The sequence below is a fragment of the Lathyrus oleraceus genome, chromosome 7 (genome assembly GCF_024323335.1).
Source record: "Lathyrus oleraceus cultivar Zhongwan6 chromosome 7, CAAS_Psat_ZW6_1.0, whole genome shotgun sequence".
Taxonomy (NCBI): Eukaryota; Viridiplantae; Streptophyta; class Magnoliopsida; order Fabales; family Fabaceae; genus Lathyrus; species Lathyrus oleraceus.
This window is the reverse complement of record NC_066585.1, coordinates 444,886,396-444,909,694: the sequence shown is the minus strand read 5'-3', so window position 1 is coordinate 444,909,694 and position 23,299 is coordinate 444,886,396.

Below are 23,299 nucleotides of genomic sequence, written 5' to 3'. Positions count from 1 at the left end.
ATTAGTGTGCTCGCCAAGAAATGGATCCTCGTGCCTACGTATGCCCACTTGTTGAAGTGAGAAATCAGAGCCTTCGTAGTTCGTGGGTTTTAAAATTGTCTGTTTGTTTTGTTGATTTTATTTACCTTGAAGAAGGATTTTTGATGGTGTCGCCCTAAGGCTCAAACAAAAGGTTTGAATGTGTTGAGTTGTTTTTTATGTTTTTGATAAAGTGTTATTGATTTCGGATTGCACTAAAGACTATGGATAAAGGTGAATACCTCAAACGGTCAAGTCAAACGTCTTGTGTTCGAAGCATTCAGAATGAGTGTAGGAAAGCTCCAATCTCATCCCTTCTTTATTGCTTAAGGCTCGTGACATACGATCCTAATCGCCATTTATTGTGTTTTTGGATTCGATTTGGAAAAGACCGCTTGACGTTGGATCAAGGGTTTATTTATTGAATTTGATTTGAAAAAGAGACCGCTTGACGTTGGATCAAGGGTTTGATTATTGGTTGCGAAATGGTGTGTGTTCCTAATGCCTAAGTGTCGCATCCGCGAAAAAACAATCGGCGGGAAAAGACACAGAGCCGCCACCGTGCGTTATTTATCCCAAAGGAGGGAAAGGAAACGCTCGAAGTAAACCTGAAAAAGGGAAAGGAATGGTCTTACAACCAGAGATGCAAGGATCGGGAGTCGGTTACGCAAGGAAAGGTATTAGCACCCCTCACGTCCGTCGTACTCGACGGGATCCATGCTCAAAAAGAATAGAATAAGGTTGCTGATAAAAACTGCTCAAAGAATGCACACACACTGGAGTAATAAAACAGGCGGGAGGAGAACGGAGAAAGAGGACTCGGCAGGATATCGCATCCTGGGCCTACGTAGTTTGTCAGAAACAAACATCAGAGTCGACGTAGTTCGGGGAAATGGGAAATTTACTCGATAGGATATCGCATCCTACGCCTACGTATCTTTCCCTATCCAGAGAAAGAATCAGAACACTCGTAGTTCGGCTAACGCACGCCGAAACAAAATACTGAAAGGAGACGCTGAGACGTCAAACGAAAAACACAAACGGAAACAGACTGCCAATAGTTGGTCTTACGTCCAACTCCGAACAAGAGCAAACTGGGAAACAGACTGCCAATGGTTGGGCTTATGTCCGACTCCAAACACACACAAACGAGGAAACGGAATGCCAATGGCTGGTCTTACATCCGACTCCAAGCAAATAAACGCTAACCGGATGCTGAGTCGTCAAAAGAAACACAAAGGTGGGACAAACAAGCTAACAGGGAGTCTAGAACTCGAGCCTGCTGGCTGTCAAGCAAACACACACCAAAAACAAAAGGTTGAAAAGAAACAAGCTAAAAGGGAGTCGGGAACTCGGACCTGAAAGCTGTCAAGCAAACACAAGCAAAAAAGAGAAGAAAGTGCCCGAAGAGATCTCGCATGATCTCCTGCCTACGCACCTCATCTGGTATGAGGATCAGGGCGACGTAGTTCCCCTTAACAAGGGAGAAACTTTCTCCTAACCAGAGACCAGGGAATAACAAACTAAAAGGGAGACTGACTCGAGCGTAATAGTTGTCATGCAATCCACAATGGTCCTATGTTGAGGTATCTAAACAGAACCTAACTCGCACAGGAAGCAAGTTAGCCTAAAAAGCAAGTAAACAAGCACAAGCACGGATATGACACACTATATGCAAACAAGCGGCTCATACAAGGCTGGGCTTTAGTCAAGGGGTCATATCAACCTCGACAAACAAGCCAACAATGGAAGGGGTGTCTTGTAAAGACAAAGTGTCATACAACATACGATATCAAGTTTCGATGATGACAAAAGACCATCATGCACGTCTACAAACAAATGCAACACATTACCCACCATATCCTTTTCTACGTTCCTCTAAATCTACTATAATCATCAAAAAACATGTAGACAAAGTGTGATCATGACTAAATGCATGAAAATCACAAATCACAATTTTTTGCAGATTTGAAAGCTTTGAGACGACCATAGGGGTCAGCTCAAAGCTCACGGGTCAGCGCAAAGCTCAACCCAAACTGGAGGATGGTCAGCGCAAAACTGCTTGCGTCGACCATAGGGTCGGCGCATAGCTCACGGGTCGGCGCATAAACCCCTTGAGTCGACCACACGTCAGCGCATGGCATAGTGATGCTATCCACGGGTCAGCGTATGAAATGTTTGAGTCGACCATAAGGGTCGGCGCATGCCCCACGGGTCAGCGCACGCCGACCTATGGTCGACCGTTCGCGCGCCAACTCAGTTTTCTGAGTTATTTCAAATATTTGAAATACTGTTATGTTTGTTTGATTTTGTCTGTTACTATATATAGAAGTCAAAACACTTCTATTAACTAACATTTGTCAATTTGTATACAAGTGTTCAAGGAAACAAGAAAGAGTGAAAAAGGTGTCAAAGATTCATCATCTTCATCCTCAACAGTTCACAATACATCAACTGCACACAATAACGTTTGATGTGATTCGTGATAGATTGAAGGTGATAAGGTTCGTAGCTACGATTGGAGAATCGGGTTCGAGTTGAAGTCTTGGCAGGTTCTTTCTTGAATAAAACCATTAGGGTTTTGTCCTCCAATACCGGTTTGTGTTTGGGGGTTTTTGGGACGAATTGCTTCATTAACATTCAGCTGAGCGAAGGTGACTGATAAGAGAAAGTCTTCATCAGTCTAGTAGCGGATTCGGTGTTTGTGTAGTGAAGGATTCGGGTTTGATTCGTTCGTGTTCGTGATCAGCCGGGCCAAGGGGTTAAAGAACGGAAGGTTTCTCAACGAGTGGCAGGAAACGGAGGTCCAGCATCAACGATCAAAGGTCTTGATTCATCTTGAATCAAGGAGCAAGGATAATAAGTATCATTCAACACATTGGAAGTTCTGTTGTTTACATACTTTGAAATCCTTGTAAAAACGATTAAATCTCACAGGTGATATCTAATTAATCATCTCAATTCTATTTTTAGAATTGAGGGCAGACGTACCCCGAAGCGAGGACGGCGGGGGAACTGCCTCATCAAATCTGCGTCTTCTTTAATTTTCTGCATAATCTGTTTTTCAGCTTAAAATTTAAGTGATTTTAGTTTAAGCAATTTTTACCAAACGCTGATATAAGTTGAGTAAGTGATTAAAACTGCTGTTTGAATACTAAGTACAATAATACATTGTACTAGGACAAATTGATCTACTTACTCAACTCAAGTATCACTTGGGGTGTTTATGCACACCAAGTGTTTGTAAATTTGCTTAAGCCAAAGTTGTCTTAAGTTTACATTCAGTTTAATTTGGTATTTTGTATCATTGGAACTAGGTTTGCTAGTAAGTGAATTATTTCATTGATTGTGCAAATAATCGTAGTGACTTGTATTCCAATTCATCTATTATCCATTAGCTTAACGCATATCCGGTTTTCCAATAACGGTTCGTTTTAGACTAAATTTTCCTCGGTCGCTTCCGCACCTAAAACATTTTTAAAACCAACTTTTCTTCTAAATTGGTAGCGCCGACTCGAGTTTTTTTTTAATTGGGATCTATTCAACCCCCCCCCCCTTCTAGATCCGTGCCATAGTCTAACAAGTGGTATCAGGAGCTCCGGTTCACTCCGTGCTTCAAAATACAACGTTGATAGAAAATGGCTAACGAACCTAAAGGGGCTTACAATAGAGCTCCCGTTTTCAATGGTGAAAATTATAGTTATTGGAAAGACTGTATGCGGGTGCACATAAATTCCATAGATATAAAAATATGGAATGTTATTCTCAATGGTCCAATTGAAATAACCATGACCAATGAGAATAATGAAATAGTGCCTAAGCCTGAAGCACAATGGACCGATGATGATGAAAAGAAATACAACTATGATTGGAAAGCCAAAAACATCTTAATCTCCTCATTAGGGGTAGACGAATACTATCGTGTATCCCATTGTCCTACTGCTAAGGCCATGTGGGATTCACTTCAAATTTTCCATGAGGGGACGAACGATGTTAAATTGGCTAGAATCAATACACTAACACAAGAGTTTGATCTCTTTTTTCATGGAGCAAGGGGAAACCATTGCCGACATGCAAAAGAGATTCACTCATCTAATCAATCGATTACATTCACTAGGTAAACCTATTTCCAATGATGTTGCTACTAATAAGATCTTAAGATGTCTTAACAGGGAATGGCAGCCGAAAGTGACCGCCATCAAAGAGGCAAATGATCTTACCATATTGGACTTGACAACATTGTTCGGTAAACTACAAGAGCACGAACAAGTTCTCTTAAGCTTGGAACAACATGAAAAGAAAGATAAGAAAGACAAAGCAAAGGTGAGTGAAAAGAAATCAATAGCTCTAAAGACTTCCTCCTCAAAGTCTCAAGCAAAAGAGCAAAGTGATTATTCATCGAGTGACGAAGAAGAAGAAGACAAAAGTGAAGATATGGGGTTGTTCGTCAAACGCTACAACCGTTACGTGAGAAAGAACGGCATCCAACATTCCGAGAAGAACTTAGTAAACTTCCGGAAGCAATCTAGGTTCTCCAAAAATGATGACTCCAAAGGAAAAACAACTAGAGGGTCGTGCTACAAGTGCGAAAAGCCGGGTCACTACAAACCGGACTGTCCGATGAACAAAAAGACAAAAGAAAAAGATTCATACAAATCACATAAGGAACCATCAAAGCCAAGGAGGGCATACATTGCTTGGGAAAGCGATAGCGACTCCTCCGATGATGAAAGCTCTAGTGATGAAGATGAAAATGCAAATCTATGTCTCTCTGCTCATCAAAAGAACAAGAAGAAACAGGTACAATGCCTCGAGACTACTGAGAGAAGATGGGTTCTCGACAGTGGATGCTCAAGGCACATGTCAGGAGACATATCTCTCTTCATTGACTTCGTGGCTAAGAAGAAGGGATATGTAACTTATGGTGATAACAACCGTGGAGCAATACTTGGTAAAGGTAGTGTAGGTAATCCCTCCTCTACTACTATTTCTGATGTGTTGCTTGTCGAAGGTCTTAAACACAATCTACTTAGCATCAGTCAATTATGCGACAAAGGATACAATGTATCGTTTTCAAAAGATTGTTGCAAAATTGTACATAATGATGATAAGAAGAGTATGTTTAATGGTCTTCGTGTGAACAATGTCTATATGCTTGACTTAAATGAAGTATCGTTAACAAGTGACAAATGCCTCGTAACAATGAGTGAAGACTCATGGTTATGGCATAGGCGTTTAGCACATGTTAACTTTGACTTACTCAACAAAGTAGTCTCAAAAGATCTAGTCCTAGGTCTCCCCAAAATTAAGTTCACCAAGGATCACCTTTGTGATGCTTGTCAAAAGGGGAAGCAAACGAGGATCTCATTTAAATCCAAAAATATCGTTTCAACAACGAGACCTCTCGAGCTTCTCCATATGGATTTATTTGGGCCATCTAGGATTAAAAGTCTAGGAGGAAACTATTACGGTTTCGTAATAGTGGACGACTTTTCTCGATTTTGTTGGACTATTTTCTTAGTAAGTAAGAGTGACACATTCGCCGCCTTTGAACGATTTGTGAAGCTTTCCCAAAATAAACTAAATACAAACATTGTTGCAATTAGAAGTGATCATGGAGGTGAGTTTGAAAATCACTTATTTGAAGAATATTGCGGTAACCATGGTATTGATCATAACTTCTCCGCTCCACGTACCCCTCAACAAAATGGGGTTGTGGAGCGTAAAAATCGAATTTTGGAAGAATTGGGAAGAACAATGATCAACGAAAGTGGCTTACCGAAATATTTTTGGGCCGACGCCATTAGTACGGCTTGTTATGTTTTGAATAGGGTGCTTATACGCCCCATTCTAAATAAAACACTGTATGAACTTTTAAAAGGGCGAAAGCCAAATGTTTCTCACTTACATGTCTTTGGTTGCAAATGTTTTGTATTGAACAATGGAAAGGAAAACTTAGGGAAATTCGATTCCAAGGCCGACGAAGGTATCTTCCTCGGATACTCTCAATCTAGCAAAGCATATAAAATATACAACAAGCGATTACTTACTGTAGAAGAGTCTGTACATGTTACTTTTGATGAATCCAATCCGAGAAATGTCGGAAAGGGTAGTGTTTTTCATGGTGCAGGTACATCTACCGAAGACATACTCAAAGGTGGCGAGCCGGGGATTGATCAACCCGACATGGTCAAAATTGAGGAGGACAAAGATGTACACCATGAGGAAACCGAGGTAGTTCATCCGCATTCAAACGATGATCTTCCTCAAGCTTGGAAGTCTTCCAAAGACCATCCAATCGACAACATTATCGGAGATATCTCAAAGGGTGTAACAACTCGATCTAAGCTAAGTAATTTCTGTTATCACTTCGCTTTCGTTTCGCTGATGGAACCTAAAAACCCTAAAGAAGCCCTACTCGATGAACACTGGTTTTTATCAATGCAGGAGGAACTTAATCAGTTCACCAGAAATGAGGTTTGGGACCTTGTCCCTCCTCCGCGAGATCATCGAGTAATCGGCACCCGATGGGTGTTTAGGAACAAGCTGGACGAAAACGGGGTAATAACCCGTAATAAGGCGCGTTTAGTCGCGCAAGGGTATAACCAAGAGGAAGGCATCGACTATGAGGAAACTTATGCGCCGGTTGCCCGACTCGAGGCTATACGCCTTCTCCTTGCCTTCGCTTGTGCAAAGGACTTTAAGCTATTCCAAATGGATGTCAAGAGCGCGTTCCTTAACGGTCGCATAAATGAAGAAGTTTATGTCGCACAACCTCCGGGTTTCGAATCCCATGAGTATCCTGATCATGTTTATAAACTGAAAAGGGCTTTGTATGGCCTCAAACAAGCTCCTAGAGCTTGGTATGAGAGACTAAGCAAGTTCCTACTCGATCAAGGTTACTCAAGAGGAAAGGTTGACACAACCCTCTTTATTAAACGTCAAGGAAAGCACTTGATATTAGTGCAAATTTATGTAGATGATATCATTTTTGGGTCTACTAACATGAATCTTGTGAGAGAGTTTTCTGACCTTATGCAGGGCGAGTTCGAGATGAGTATGATGGGGGAGCTCACATACTTCCTCGGTCTGCAAATCAAACAGCTCAAAGAAGGAACTTTCGTGAGCCAGACAAAATATTGTCTGGACCTTATCAAGAGATTTGACATGGCAAAAGCTAAGGCCATAGACACCCCCATGCCTACGTGTACCAACTTGAACAAAGATGAAGACGGTAAGGAAGTAGATGTAAAACGGTATAGAGGTATGATTGGTTCACTCCTTTATCTTACTGCTTCTCGTCCCGATATTATGTTTAGCGTATGCATGTGTGCAAGATATCAATCATGTCCCAAGGAATCCCATTTAAAAGCCGTTAAACGGATACTTCGATATCTATCCGGTACTCCGAAGTATGGACTATGGTATTCCAAAGGTAATGATTGTTCCTTGGTAGGTTTTTCCGATTCCGACTTTGCCGGTTGCAAATCGGATAGGAAGAGCACCAGTGGCACTTCTCACCTATTTTCAAACTCTTTGGTTAGTTGGCATAGCAAGAAACAGGTTTCTGTTGCTTTGTCAACCGCCGAAGCGGAATACGTTGCCGCCGGTAGTTGTTGTGCCCAAATCCTTTGGATTAAGCAACAACTATTGGATTTTAACCTCAAACTTGAACGTATTCCCATCTTTTGTGACAACACAAGTGCAATTAACCTGACCAAGAATCCTGTGCTACATTCTCGCACCAAATATATCGAAATTCGACACCACTTTCTTCGGGATCATGTAGAGAAAGGTGACATCGTGTTTGAACACGTAAATACTGAAAATCAACTAGCGGACATTTTCACAAAGCCGCTAGCCACTGAACCTTTCTTTCATATTCGCCGAGAACTTGGCATTCTCGATATTTCGGAACGGGCACTCTAATCTGCTGTTTACCTTATTACATTTAAAACCTTAATTCTGTACTTCTGACAAATCCTTGTTGTTGTAAGCATAAGCCTATAGTTCACTAAGTCACTCAGGCATTAAGGTGATATTGTTCCTCTCTTTCTATCTCTCTGCAAAGTCTCATGACTACAATAGTTATATCTCATAATGATGTTACTTATATATATATATATATATTTGATATCTCTCTTTGGTTGTTTATTGCTGTATGAACTGATATTTATGCATCAAACTGGTCATTGCATGTGCTAAATAGGGAAAAATGGAAATTTGAACTGTATGAGTCGACCGCAGCAGGGCTATGGTCGACGCATGACTAAATAATTTTTGCATTTTTTTAAATAACAAACAGTATGCGTCGACGCATACAGGGGTATGGTCGACGCATCGCTCGAAAATTTTGTGTTTCTGCAGAAAATTTTAAATCATCCTTCATGCACTCACATTCAAAAACATTCATTAAATGTGCATTTACATTCCATCACCTTTCAAACTACCCACTACTCTGTAACTTGCATCTACCTATTGGCTAGTGTCCTTTGTTCTTCCATCTTCCCAAAACCCTAACCTTTCCACTATAAATTGGGAAAAACCTCTCTCTAGAAGAATCACTCTCAAAACCCTTATTAAACCCTCTCTCTATATCCGAACACCTAGTTTCAAACCTTCTCAAATTGCTTCCTCATCACGCAGACCCTCCGGCAAAAGACCCCGAGAATCATCCGGTGCATCTCTTCCCGTATCTGCTGTATCACTCGTCCCACCTGCTCGTGTCGAAATTTTCAACAAAGACATCGGTAAACGAGGAGTTGTGCAACAACATGCGTTCTACAAACTTGAAGCTGAACGCATGCACCTACCGGAAGTCCTGTCTCTGCTGCAGCATCAAGGCCTCATCAACTTCTTGGAGTGCAACACTCAATACAGTGAAGACCTTGTCCGAGTTTTCTACTCCGGTCTTCATGAAACCTTTCGCAGGCACAAGCTTTCCTCCAGAGTTGGCTCTATAAAGGTATCGATTAAATCAAATTTCTGGAACAAGTATTTTGACATGTCTGTGGATGATGCTGGAAATTCTCTACCTGAGGTGACTGACTCTCACCACATAGATGGCTATGAGTTTAAGAGTGCATTAAATGACATGCTGGCACGGCCATATTCTGATGAGTTTGTGCAAAGTGACCTGTTCCCACGAACCGTCACTGCCGGCAAGCTGAACGCCGAAGAAAGGATTCTTCAGTGGGTTGTCTCACGCATCCTGCAGCCGAAGAAGGGCGGTCTCTCCAGAGTCGAACAACCCGAGGTTCATTTGATTTACATTCTGAAAAATAAGATAAAAATCAACTGGCCATACTACATTGCTAGTAGAATGTATAATCTACGTGATTCCGGACGAGGGACTGCTCTTGCCTACGGATCATTCATTCAAGAAGTCATTACTGCCGCCAATGTTAATCATCCGTCTTTCCCGTTCACATCAATCTCACCTGACAAAGAGTTCAGCACAAAAACCATGTCTATGATGGGATATATTTGGTGCAAGGAGCGGAGAAAATATAAGTTTGTTAGAAGAGGATACGTTCCTCCAAGGGCTGACGGTGATGAAAGCGAAGAACAAGACGATGAAGTGGAAAATGAAGAAGAAGAAGAAGAAGAAGAAGAAGCAAGGCACGGTGCTGCTTACAATGGTGGAGATGACAGTCCTTCACCCGTTGGCACTCATGACTACTCCGGCTCCGCTTGGGTTCAGCAGCCGGATACAAATGAAGAAGGTGTTCCACGCTGGGGTAACTGGGGTGATTGGCAACATACGGGCTGGACAACTCAACGTGAATCTTACCAGCCGTATCACCAAGTTGAGGAAGAATTTCCTCCGTCCCCTCCACAGCAAGCAGATTCTTCAGAGCTGTTGGACATGATGCGAGACATGCAACTTGCCCAACAATCCTTCATGCAAGCCCAGGACGACCGATATGCTCAGATTAACAGTCAACTTCAAACCCAAAATGAGCGACTCGACAACCTCTCCACAAGCCTAAATGGACGGTATGCAGATTTGGAACGGTGTGTCGACAGGAGTCTCAGGCATCTGGAAGGAGTTTCTGATTACCTATCAACTCTGGCTGACCCCAGCAGAAACCCGGGCGTCTGCTACCATCCAGGCCACCGTAACCTAAGACAATAGACCCTCATTTGCATATTACATGTTGCTTGTTGTCTTTGAATGCATTCCTGTTTTTCTCTGTTTTGCCTGCTTATGCAACCGTAATTTCCTTATGTATTTTCTCCTTTTAATTAATGACTATTAGTAAGAAATGATATAAGTGTGATATTATTTCGTTGGTATCTATATCTCTGCTACTACCTGTGAATTTTTTCGTTGTTATCTTGAATAATCACTCTGTCTCTCTTTTTGATGTTGTCAAAGGGGGAGAAACGTGCTGACAAAATGTCCACAACTAAACAGTCTGACAAAATGTCCACAACTAACAGTCGCTTTCGCTTTCTGCAAATAGCCTTAGATTACAAAAGAAAGGGGGAGTGTGCAAAATGTGTCAATACCGCATGCTGTTTGTCACGTTGATTTATACAGGTTGTCATCATCAAAAAGGGGGAGTATGTAAAGACAAAGTGTCATACAACATACGATATCAAGTTTCGATGATGACAAAAGACCATCATACACGTCTACAAACAAATGCAACACATTACCCACCATATCCTTTTCTACGTTCCTCTAAATCTACTATAATCATCAAAAAACATGTAGACAAAGTGTGATCATGACTAAATGCATGAAAATCACAAATCACAATTTTTTGCAGATTTGAAAGCTTTGAGTCGACCATAGGGGTCAGCTCAAAGCTCACGGGTCAGCGCAAAGCTCAACCCAAACTGGAGGATGGTCAGCGCAAAACTGCTTGCGTCGACCATAGGGTCGGCGCATAGCTCACGGGTCGGCGCATAAACCCCTTGAGTCGACCACACGTCAGCGCATGGCATAGTGATGCTATCCACGGGTCAGCGCATGTAATGTTTGAGTCGACCATAAGGGTCGGCGCATGCCCCACGGGTCAGCGCACGCCGACCTATGGTCGATCGTTCGCGCGCCAACTCAGTTTTCTGAGTTATTTCAAATATTTGAAATACTGTTATGTTTGTTTGATTTTGTATGTTACTATATATAGAAGTCAAAACACTTCTATTAACTAACATTTGTCAATTTGTATACAAGTGTTCAAGGAAACAAGAAAGAGTGAAAAAGGTGTCAAAGATTCATCATCTTCATCCTCAACAGTTCACAATACATCAACTGCACACAATAACGTTTGATGTGATTCGTGATAGATTGAAGGTGATAAGGTTCGTAGCTACGATTGGAGAATCGGGTTCGAGTTGAAGTCTTGGCAGGTTCTTTCTTGAATAAAACCATTAGGGTTTTGTCCTCCAATACCGGTTTGTGTTTGGGGGTTTTTGGGACGAATTGCTTCATTAACATTCAGCTGAGCGAAGGTGACTGATAAGAGAAAGTCTTCATCAGTCTAGTAGCGGATTCGGTGTTTGTGTAGTGAAGGATTCGGGTTTGATTCGTTCGTGTTCGTGATCAGCCGGGCCAAGGGGTTGAAGAACGGAAGGTTTCTCAACGAGTGGCAGGAAACGGAGGTCCAACATCAACGATCAAAGGTCTTGATTCATCTTGAATCAAGGAGCAAGGATAAGAAGTATCATTCAACACATTGGAAGTTCTGTTGTTTACATACTTTGAAATCCTTGTAAAAACGATTAAATCTCACAGGTGATATCTAATTAATCATCTCAATTCTATTTTTAGAATTGAGGGCAGACGTACCCCGAAGCGAGGACGGCGGGGGAACTGCCTCATCAAATCTGCGTCTTCTTTAATTTTCTGCATAATCTGTTTTTCAGCTTAAAATTTAAGTGATTTTAGTTTAAGCAATTTTTACCAAACGCTGATATAAGTTGAGTAAGTGATTAAAACTGCTGTTTGAATACTAAGTACAATAATACATTGTACTAGGACAAATTGATCTACTTACTCAACTCAAGTATCACTTGAGGTGTTTATGCACACCAAGTGTTTGTAAATTTGCTTAAGCCAAAGTTGTCTTAAGTTTACATTCAGTTTAATTTGGTATTTTGTATCATTGGAACTAGGTTTGCTAGTAAGTGAATTATTTCATTGATTGTGCAAATAATCGTAGTGACTTGTATTCCAATTCATCTATTATCCATTAGCTTAACGCATATCCGGTTTTCCAATAACGGTTCGTTTTAGACTAAATTTTCCTCGGTCGCTTCCGCACCTAAAACATTTTTAAAACCAACTTTTCTTCTAAATTGGTAGCGCCGACTCGAGTTTTTTTTTAATTGGGATCTATTCAACCCCCCCCCCCTTCTAGATCCGTGCCATAGTCTAACATGTCTGAGGGCTCTTAACCACTAACATTGACCGTCAGGGTGAGAAGATGAAAAGGTAATGAGGGTAAGACCTCATATCTCTTAACCCTGGCCTGGGTGAGCTTGAATCAATGAAAACGTGGGAGTCCAAAATGGGGAACTCTACTCCACTTGACTGACTCTATATACAAGGATCTTGGGTTAGGTTCAAGAGTCTCAGCACGTAGTGCGAGCATAATGAACGACTCAAACGATTAGCAGGGGACTGACTACTAGCCCCTTCTATCTGCCAATTGCCTCTTCACTTAGGAGGACTTGAAGTACATGGCACAAATATAAACAAACACAGTCATTGCCTCTTAAGGAGTACTTCAGCCAAACACCTGCCAAACATAAACGACAGGGCTTCCAGACTACATGGAGTACAAGAATGTTTACCTAGGTGGTACGCCAACCACAAGCAAAGCAACTCAAGCAATGAGTTAAAGCGGCTAACGTACCTGTAAGAAAGTCAAACCAGTCAATATTCACATTCAGACAAATCAACAAACACAACAGTGTTACAACCAATATATACACAAGGCCCATCAAATGCAACTCAAGGGAGTTCATCACCAATGATCCTACATACAACAAAGGTTAGTGGACAAAGAATTTGCATCTCAAGGCATGAGATCAACATCAACCATTAGGATTATAAGCTTGAACCTGAAATGCAAAACCTAAAAGATGAGTACAAACCACTAGCACCAAGGCTAGGGTCAAAGACAAAGCAAAAAATCAAAACAGCAACCAATATTCAACATGAAGCATATTTATTCAAGTAAGAACATGTCCTAAAAAGGACCAAGTCAAAAGCATCAAGCAAAGTCATCTCATGAGCAAGATATGGCAAAGGCAATTTCAAAGCATACAATTGAACATCAAGAATCAAAATTCCATATTAAAATAGAAATGACTCAAACAATCATGAAAATTTTTATGAGCATACCACATTAACATCAAGAATCAAAAATTCCATATTAAAACAGAAAAGCTCAATTGACATGGATATGAAAATGAATAAGATCAACATCAAATTGTGTGACATACATTGTCACACCAAACATCACATGCCTAAAACAGAGATGAAAAATGCTAAAAATGCCAAACAAAGTCTCACAAATCATGCAACATGTTGAGAATTAGCATATAAAATTTCAAATCAATTGGCCAATGTATGAGCATTTCACAATAGAATGAATGAAGCATGTCACATTTGCATACATGTCCAAAGAAGCCAACACAATTAAAATCTAGAAATGATAAAATCATGAAATCATAACCAAAAAATAATATACGTCCATATGAACATGTAGCAAAAAATTGGAAGTGATTTGGATTAAATTTCAATTTATTATGATTTTTGGAAGTTGGAGAAAATATTTGAAATAAATGAAGAAATCACATGTTAAGTTGGAGGGAAATAGAAAAGGCTGATTTAATTTGAAATAATGGAACCAGTGGGAATCGAACTGCGTGCATAAAAAATAGAAGCGCATGAGAACAAATAAATGCCAAAATGCATTGGCCAGGAATCGAAGGGAGTATGGAACCAAAACGCATCACTTCATTAATTGAAGTGGCGTCCACATCATCAGTCCAAGTACATGTGGAATTGGTCAACGAAACAACAACCAAACAAATGGACAACAAGACACACGTAGATGCATGCATGGCGGATGACACAGCAAACCCTAGGATTCACCAGACAGTGGCACAAGCGGTGGTTTCCACCGTCTTCTTCGTGAAGACGGTGGCGCTACAGTGCATGCCAACCAAAATTTTTCCAGATTTTCATGAAAATTATACGGATCGAAAGCTACTTCCATAAGGAACATGGATCTCATATCAAAAACAGCTAAAACTTCATGCATCAACCAAATCGAACAAAAACATTTTGTACATTCAAACTTTAATTCAAGATATCTCAATCAATACTCAACCAAATTCAATTCTATAACCATCAGAATTCTCAACATGATGAGATCTACCTAAACATGGCAATGGTTTGAAGAATTAAGAGATTCGAAATTGGACCAACCTGAACTTGCAGTGACCAAAACAGTAGATTCAAGCTTCTTCCAGCTCCAGTTCTCCTTCCTCAACCTTGCTATGAAGTCTAGAACACGATTTGATACTTCAATTGGCTTGGATCTTGCTGAAACTCAAAGCTCCATGTTCATGTTCATGTATGGATTTGCTTGATTCTTCACCAATTTCTTCAAATCAATGCTTGATCTCTACCAAATGATGATCAAGGAACAAGAATATGCAATAAAATTCAACTGTTATGTGAAGAATTTTTGAATTTGGATTGAGAGAAAAATTTGGAGGGAAAATGAGATCTAGATCTAGAACTTGTGTAAACTGAAAATTCTGTTATGATTTACTATTTATATGCCATGTTAATCACTCTGAAAAATTAATTAAGCAATCATTAATTGTAATTAGTGAGAATAAGGTGCATGACCAAAAATGGAAAATGTGAGGTGCATCACAAATCTACACGTGAACAGTAACATGTGGGGGTGTAAACTCACTCAAAATCTTCCAATGAACACAATGGCAATGGTATTTTGTTCATATGATGCACCAAATTCAAATTCCCATTTTCCCTCCAAAATGAGCATGCATGGGAAAATGATCATATGATGAAATTTCATGAAATGCAATGATGGATTTGGAAAGCATAGGTCAAAAGAAGCAATATGCAAAAAGAGTGGCTTCATTTGGAGCTTTGAAACAAAAGTTATGGCATTTTGAAGTTTCAAGCACACTTGGTGATCATTTGAGCATAACTCCTCAACCATTCATCAGAAATTCATGAAATAGGACATTTTGGAAATGGGAGAGAAAGATATTCAACTTTAATGTTAGACAAATTTTCATTTGAAGCTTCTTTGATGTTGGAAAGTCAAGTTGAACTTGATCCCAAAACTTGCCATTTTTGGAAACTTGAAATTACAGGTCACTTTCCATTTTTGGAAACTTTTGCCATGACCTCAAATTCTTCAAGATATATACTTGTAATGATGAATAGGCCCCTTTTGGACATGAATGAAGTGTCTCAAACCATTTCTCCACCTCTTAGCCCTCAGTTGACTTTCAGTTGACTTTCTGGTTGACAGATGATCTAGAAATGCTCTGATCAGCTTGAGCCTCTACCACTTGAGGAAATGGCTCAGAAATGAAGCCATAGCTCATATAAGCTCAATACAAGACTCATGTGATCTCCATCTCAATAAAATACCTCTTCTCCTTGAAAAACCCTGGCTGGAAGAATGCAATTGATTAGGGTTGACCAGTGGTCAAAACCCTAATCCAGAGGAACCTGAGCATGAATCATGAAGCCCTTGAGGATGACATAAACATGATGATAGTGATATAACCTTGCAAACAAGATAATGCTCAACCTCCTTGAAGAACCAAGAAAACCCCAATTGGAGCACAAACCCTCATATGGTTGGTGATCAATTCAATAAGACCCTCAGGCTTGAACCATACAACTTCTCCATCTCTGACAAGACCTTAGAGGATGACTTGTTATTTCCACATGATATGCAATATGCAATGCCTAATGCCCTAAATGTGAAATGCAATATGCTAAGCTAGCCCCAAGGAGAGGAGGGCAAATTTTGAGGTGTTACAGCTGCCCCTATTCAATCCACTGTGAACCTGTCGATATGAACAACCTCGGATTTCATATGATCAGGGTGAAGAGTGATTGAATACCAAGAACAGACGAACAATTTGCGCTCCGCTGGGGATTATTATAATTTTTTTTTCTTTTCTCGAACCCTGCAACATATGATTTCCCCTCCTTCTCTTTTCTTGTTTTTCTTGAACCCCGAAACTTTTTGATTGATTTTTTTTTTTGCTCTTTTTTTTTTTTTTTGCTTTTCTTGAACCCCGAACAAATATTCTTTCGCACGGATGATCCCGGATCACCGCATTTGAATCTTCACAACTTCATATCACTCCCGTTTTCCAAACAATGAACCCCACTCTCCATTCGAACCCCAATCGCCTGACAATAACTCGCGATCGTCAATGTGAACCCAGTTCTCCAGAAAACACCCCGTGTCTCCCTTTCTCCATTTGAATCCATTCTCCAGAAAATGTCCAACACTTCCTTCTCTCCATTTGAACCCCGTTCTCCAAAAAATGCCCAACACTTCCTTCTCTCCATTTGAACCCCGTTCTCCATTTTCTTGTGATAATTCCGCTGGCAACGCCGGAAATAACACCAAAACACCATTCCGACGCCGACATATCAGAGGGTACACCTCCTCAACAGGAAGGTAATCATGTGCATTTCTTCCTCCGAAGATACCCATAACGACTTCTGTTGGCCTCGCCAAAGTCTAAGGGGACACATGATTAGAAGACAATCCTGAGGACCTCATCCCGGATATAATCTTCAACTCCAATCTCCATTTGAACCCCGTTCTCTAGAAAATGCCGCGACACTTCCTTCTCTCCATTCTTCGATTTTCGCGCTGATCGCGTAACGTTCTCTGATCTTCATTTCCATCTCCGCTCGACGAAAAATCTTCCTCCAATATCGCACTAATGGGGAACATTGTTGCTCCAACATCATGATGCCAAACTCCTCAGAGTAACACCTTCTAACTTCCATCTCGCACGACAGAAATCTCCTCCAGTATCGCACTACTGGGGAATATTTTTGATTTAACAACACGATGCTAAACTCCTCAGAGTAACATCTTCACCATCCGGCGAAACCAAACTCAAACGGTAACCACGGCTTGAGTTGCGTTGATCCAACGTCATGATGCTAAACTCCTCAGAGTAATATCTTCAACATCCGGCGAAACCAAATCTCAAACGGTAACCACGGCTCGAGACTTAACCGATGCTTGCAATGCTGATGCATGACGATTTCCCAACCAGCGAAACCACTTCTCAAACGGTAACCACGGCTTGAGTAGTATCTTCATCAATTGGCGAAACCAAATCTCAAACGGTAACCACGGCTTGAGACTAGCTTATGCTTGCAATGATGATGCATGATTTTTTTCAGTGTAATGCTCCATAACCATGAAAATGCTACGCAATTAGGCATGCAATATGCTATGCTTATCTACATGATGAATGCATAAAAAATATCCCCCTCAAGGGACTCTTCTGGGGAGCTCGAGGCACTCTGCTGAGGAACTCGACAATATTCCAACCTCCACCCTGCTGGAGAATAGCACTGCTGCTGGGGAAAGGACAACCCTCACCAGGGAAGACCTCCACTAAACTTGATCCGCTTGGGGACCTCGCTAGGGAAGAAACCACCAACGCACTCTACGGGGAAGACAACAATCTTTGACTTACTGGGGAAATAACAACCTCTACCCTGCCAGGGGAAACAACAACCTTCAGGTCTGACTGCCGAGGAAATACCGATCTCGAACCCGCTGGGGAGGTATGAAATATCTGGCATGGAACACCTGTCGACTCGTCGAACTCGGGTATTCACCATCTAACCACAGTGTCAATTTTCCATTTTTCAGACTTTGAAGAGTCTTCTTGATTAATCCTCAAGGATTGTCGTACGTCTTTCGCCGTCTTTTCACCATCCTCAACTCATTGTCCCTGATCGGACTCCACGGGAATCTTTTGTCAAAATCTTCACATCACAACCTGCAAGTGAGGGAAAATATCTAACAGCACCTGCAAAAAAGATCGTTAGATAAAAACGTGCCCCAGGCGTGCCAAGGTTTCAACACCTGAGTCACTCAACCTTCTGAATAAGATTTCAAGTTTTCAATCTTACGAACATGCATTGGAAGGGACCCATATGTTCTCAAAATGCAAAGATTCTTTATCAAAATAAACTGATGTTTTTGCAATCAAAGCGGTAATGAAAACAAAAACAAAATTATTTGACTGAAAATGCATTTTATTGATTGAAAAAGGTGGCTCGTGAATGAGCAATACAAAAGGAAGCAATTCCTGAAAAGAGGTAATTGCGCACAAAAGGAAAAATCTATCCTACTGGCAATGAGAAACCGTGATCTCATCGAGTTCCAACTCGATTACACCCCATATGTCCTCAAGACTCTCCTTGCTTTCTGCCTTCTGAACAAGACGCTTCAGACCGATCCCTGCCGGGGATCCTCCAGGTGTCTTAACCAAAGTACAAACGATCATGTAGACGCAGTTGTTCGTTTCAATCCCTCTTTTGCCTGGACCGCCCTTTCGGGTTCTCAGTCCACCAGGATACCCTTTTTTGCCCAAGCCGCCCTTGTGGGGTTTTCGACTTGTCGGGTGTATAGTTTTTTCTTTTTATCCCTAATTTTTTCCCGAACCTTTCAATTTTTTTTTTCGGTTCGCCGGGATGCCCTTTTTTGCCTGGACTCTTTTATTCTTTTCGTCCAGCGGATCTTTTATACAAAGTATTTTTTAACTGCGTCCGCATTCACAGGGGATGGAAAATCCTCACCATCCATGGCCGTCAACAGCAAGGCTCCGCTAGAGAAAACCTTCTTGACCACAAATGGACCTTCATAATTGGGTGTCCATTTGCCCTGACGATCGTTATGAGGAGGAAGGATCCTTTTCAACACCAGATCTCCTACGTGATACACACGAGGTCGTACCTTCTGGTCAAAAGCGCGCTTCATCCGCTGCTGGTACAACTGCCCATGACAAATGGCGGCCATCCTCTTTTCCTCAATCAGGCTTAACTCCTCATACCGAGTCCTTACCCATTCAGCCTCTTGCAATTTTACGTCCATCGGGACCCGTAACGACGGAATCTGAACTTCAACTGGTAGCACGGCTTCCATCCCATACACGAGCGAGAAAGGCGTTGCCCCAATAGATGTACGTACCGAGGTTCGATACCCATGCAATGCAAACGACAACATCTCGTTCCAATCCTTATAGGTTATGACCATCTTCTGCACAATCTTCTTAATATTCTTGTTAGCTGCCTCAACCGCCCCATTCATCTTCGGACGATAAGGAGAAGAATTGTGATGCTCAATCTTGAATTTCCGGCATAGTTCTGCCATCATTTTGTTATTAAGATTAGAACCATTATCAGTAATGATTCTCTCAGGAACCCCATATCTGCAAATGGTGTCTCTCTTGAGGAATCGGGCCACGACCTGCTTCGTCACATTCGCATAAGAGGCTGCTTCCACCCACTTGGTGAAGTAATCGATAGCCACTAATATGAACCGGTGCCCATTCGAAGCCGTAGGCTCGATCTTTCCGATCATATCAATGCCCCACATAGCAAACGGCCACGGAGACGACATTAAGCTCAACGGATTACGAGGCACGTGCACCTTGTCAGCATAAATCTGGCATTTATGACATTTTTGCACGAAGTTGAAACATTGGGCCTCCATCGTCATCCAATAATACCCAGCTCTTAACAGCTTCTTCACCATTGCATTTCCACTGGCATGGGTACCAAACGATCCCTCGTGAACCTCTTTCATCAATTGGCTTGCTTCTTTATCATTGACACATCTGAGCAAAACCTATTCGAAATTCCTCTTGTACAAAACCCCATCCTTACTCAAATAGAACACCATGGACAACCTCCTCAGAGTCTTTCGGTCCTTCTTGGATGCTCCCTCAGGATACTCTTGGGTTTCCAGATAGCGTTTGATATCAAAATACCACGACTTCTCATCATCAGGCGCTGCCTCAACAACAAACACATAAGTCGGTCTATCCAGACGTCCCACCTAAACGCTAGGGAACTGATTCCACCACTGCAACTTAATCAAGGCAGCCAGAGTAGCCAAAGCATCTGCCAACGGATTCTCTTCTCTCGGCACATGGTGTAATTCCACCTTAGTGAAAAACGTCAACAATCTCCTCGTATAATCCCGATATGGAATTAAATGAGATTGATGCGTATACCATTTCCCGTTAACCTGGTTCACGACCAAAGCTGAATCTCCATATATAACAAGGTTTTTAATCCGCAAATCAATCGCCTCTTCAATCCCCAAGATGCAAGCTTCGTATTCCGCCACATTGTTGGTGCACTCAAATGTTAGCTGGGCAGCAAAAAGAATGTGGGATCCTTTCGGCGTAACCAAAACAGCACCAACTCCAATACCATTCACGTTAACGGCCCCATCAAACATCATAATCCATTCGAATTCAGGGTCAGGCCCCTCCTCCGGGATCGGTTCCTCACAATCTTTCGATTTGAGAAACATGATGTCCTCATCAGGGAATTCAAACTTCATCGGTTGATAATCCTCAATGGGTTGCTGGGCGAGGTAATCAGACAATACACTCCCCTTGATTGCTTTCTGAGAGGTATACTGAATATCATATTCAGTCAAAATCATTTGCCATCTCGCAACCCGCCCGATCAATGTTGGCTTCTCAAAAATATACTTGATTGGATCCATCTTGGAAATCAACAAAGTGGTATGAACCAGCATATACTGTCTCAGTCGGCGAGCATCCCATGCCAAAGCACAACAAGTTTTCTTGAGCAGTGAATATCTTGTTTCACAGTCGGTAAACTTTTTGCTAAGGTAGTATATGGCATGCTCTTTTCGACCAGACTCGTCATGCTGCCCCAATACACACCCCATAGACCCCTCGAGGACTGTAAAGTACAGAATTAACGTTCGTCCCTCCACAGGAGGCATCAAAATCGGAGGCTCCTGTAAATATTCTTTTATCTTTTCAAATGCCGCTTGGCAATCATTATTCCACCTGACCGTCTGATCTTTTCTCAACAACTTGAATATGGGTTCACACGTGGCTGTTAGATGAGATATGAACCGTGAAATGTAGTTCAATCTACCTAAGAAACCACGAACCTCTTTTTCTGTTCTCGGTTCAGGCATTTCTTGTATTGCTTTTACTTTAGCAGGATCAACCTCAATTCCTCTTTCGCTCACAATAAACCCCAGCAATTTACCGGACCGCACTCCGAAAGTGAACTTATTCGGATTCAACCTCATCCTGAATTGTCTCAACTGGTCAAACAACTTGGCCAGATCTACCAAATGCCCCTCTTCTGTTTGGGACTTTGCTATCATGTCATCAACATAGCATTCGATTTCATGATGAATCATATCATGAAACAAAGTCACCATAGCCCTCTGATAGGTAGCATCGGCATTCTTGAGACCAAATGGCATCACCTTATAGCAGAAAGTGCCCCACGGTGTGATGAACGTTGTTTTCTCCATATCATCTGGCGACATTTTGATTTGATTATAGCCAGAAAAAGCCATCCATGAAGGAAAACACCGAGAATTGAGTTGTATTGTCTATCAACACGTCAATGTGAGGTAACGGGAAATCATCCTTCAGGCTAGCTCTGTTCAAATCCTGGTAGTCCACACACATCCTCACCTTCCCATCTTTCTTCGGCACCGGCACAATGTTCGCGACCCAAGGCGGATAATTGGTGACAGCGAGGAAACCAGCATCCAACTGCTTCTGTACCTCCTCTTTAATTTTCATGGCCATCTCAGGTCGAGTTCTGTGCAACTTCTGCTTCACTGGAGGACAAACTGCTCTCAACGGTAGCTTGTGCACAACAATATCGGTATCCAACCCTGGCATATCCTGATAAGACCAAGCGAAGATATCAACATACTCTTTCAACAGCGCTACCATTCTGCTCTTAGCACTCGCCTCCAAAGCAGCCCCAACTTTCACTTCTTTCCTGACCTCCTCGGTACCCAGATTCACGATCTCAACTTGTTCCTCGTGCGGCTGAATCACCTTCTCCTCTTGTTTCAACAACCTGGCTAATTCCTCCGGCAGTTCACAATCTTCTTCGCCTTCTCTTCGGCATGATAGATCGGATTGTCGAAGTCATATGAGGGTGTAACAGGATTGTTATCAATGAGATTCGGAGAATGATCACATCTGCATGAATGTTGATTCATGCATTGCTTTAGAACCGGAGCGAAGTAAATGAAAAGAAGGAAAATGAAAACAAACATTGCCATTTTTATTTTTATTTTTATTAAACTGCAAAAATAAATGAAAACAGGGAACACCGCTTTTAATGAAAAAAACATCCTTTTATTGATGATGCAAATTTTGCAAAATGAAACACATGAGGTGGCCCTTATAATGAACCATTACGTTTCGGGCAAAACGTATGGCTTTCATGTAGACAGAATTGAAAAACAGAAAATATTACTCTTCACGTAGAGTGACAGCGATGATCTTTTCGGCCTTCCAGTTCTGGATCTCCATCCCTGGTACGCACGGTTTTATCCATTGATCAAGCTCACAGTCACTGTCGACCTCTTCACCCACCATACAGATGCGATCTGGATCCAGCATTCCAGCACTAGTGGACGTGAATGGTTGACGACGTCCTCTGCCTTGCCCAGACGAGCCTCGGCCCGGCTGATAACCAACCCCAAACCGGTCTTCTTTGGCGGAGATATCAATCATCTTCCCCCAACCTAGGGCTTCTCCATTCTTCACCACCTCAGCGGCCTGCTTGTACGAAGAAATGGACGACTTCTTCTCTTCTTTGACAAAAATGGCATTCTTCACCTTGACGGTTTCAAATGCTTGACTTGGTGTTTCCCATATTTCACCGTCCATTTCAACATACTTGAACGATGATAGGTGGCTGACGAAGATATCTTCCTCCCCACCAACGATGACGACTTGCCCGTCCCAGATGTACTTCAGTTTCTGGTGCAAAGTCGAAGTCACTGCCCCAGCAGCATGTATCCATGGGCGACCCAACAGGCAACTGTATGCCGGCTGAATATCCATGACATAGAATACGGACTTAAACACCTCGGGCCCGATCTTCACAGGGAGCTCCACTTCCCCGAACACAACCCGCTTTGAGCCATCAAAAGCTCTCACCACCAAATCATTAGGCCTC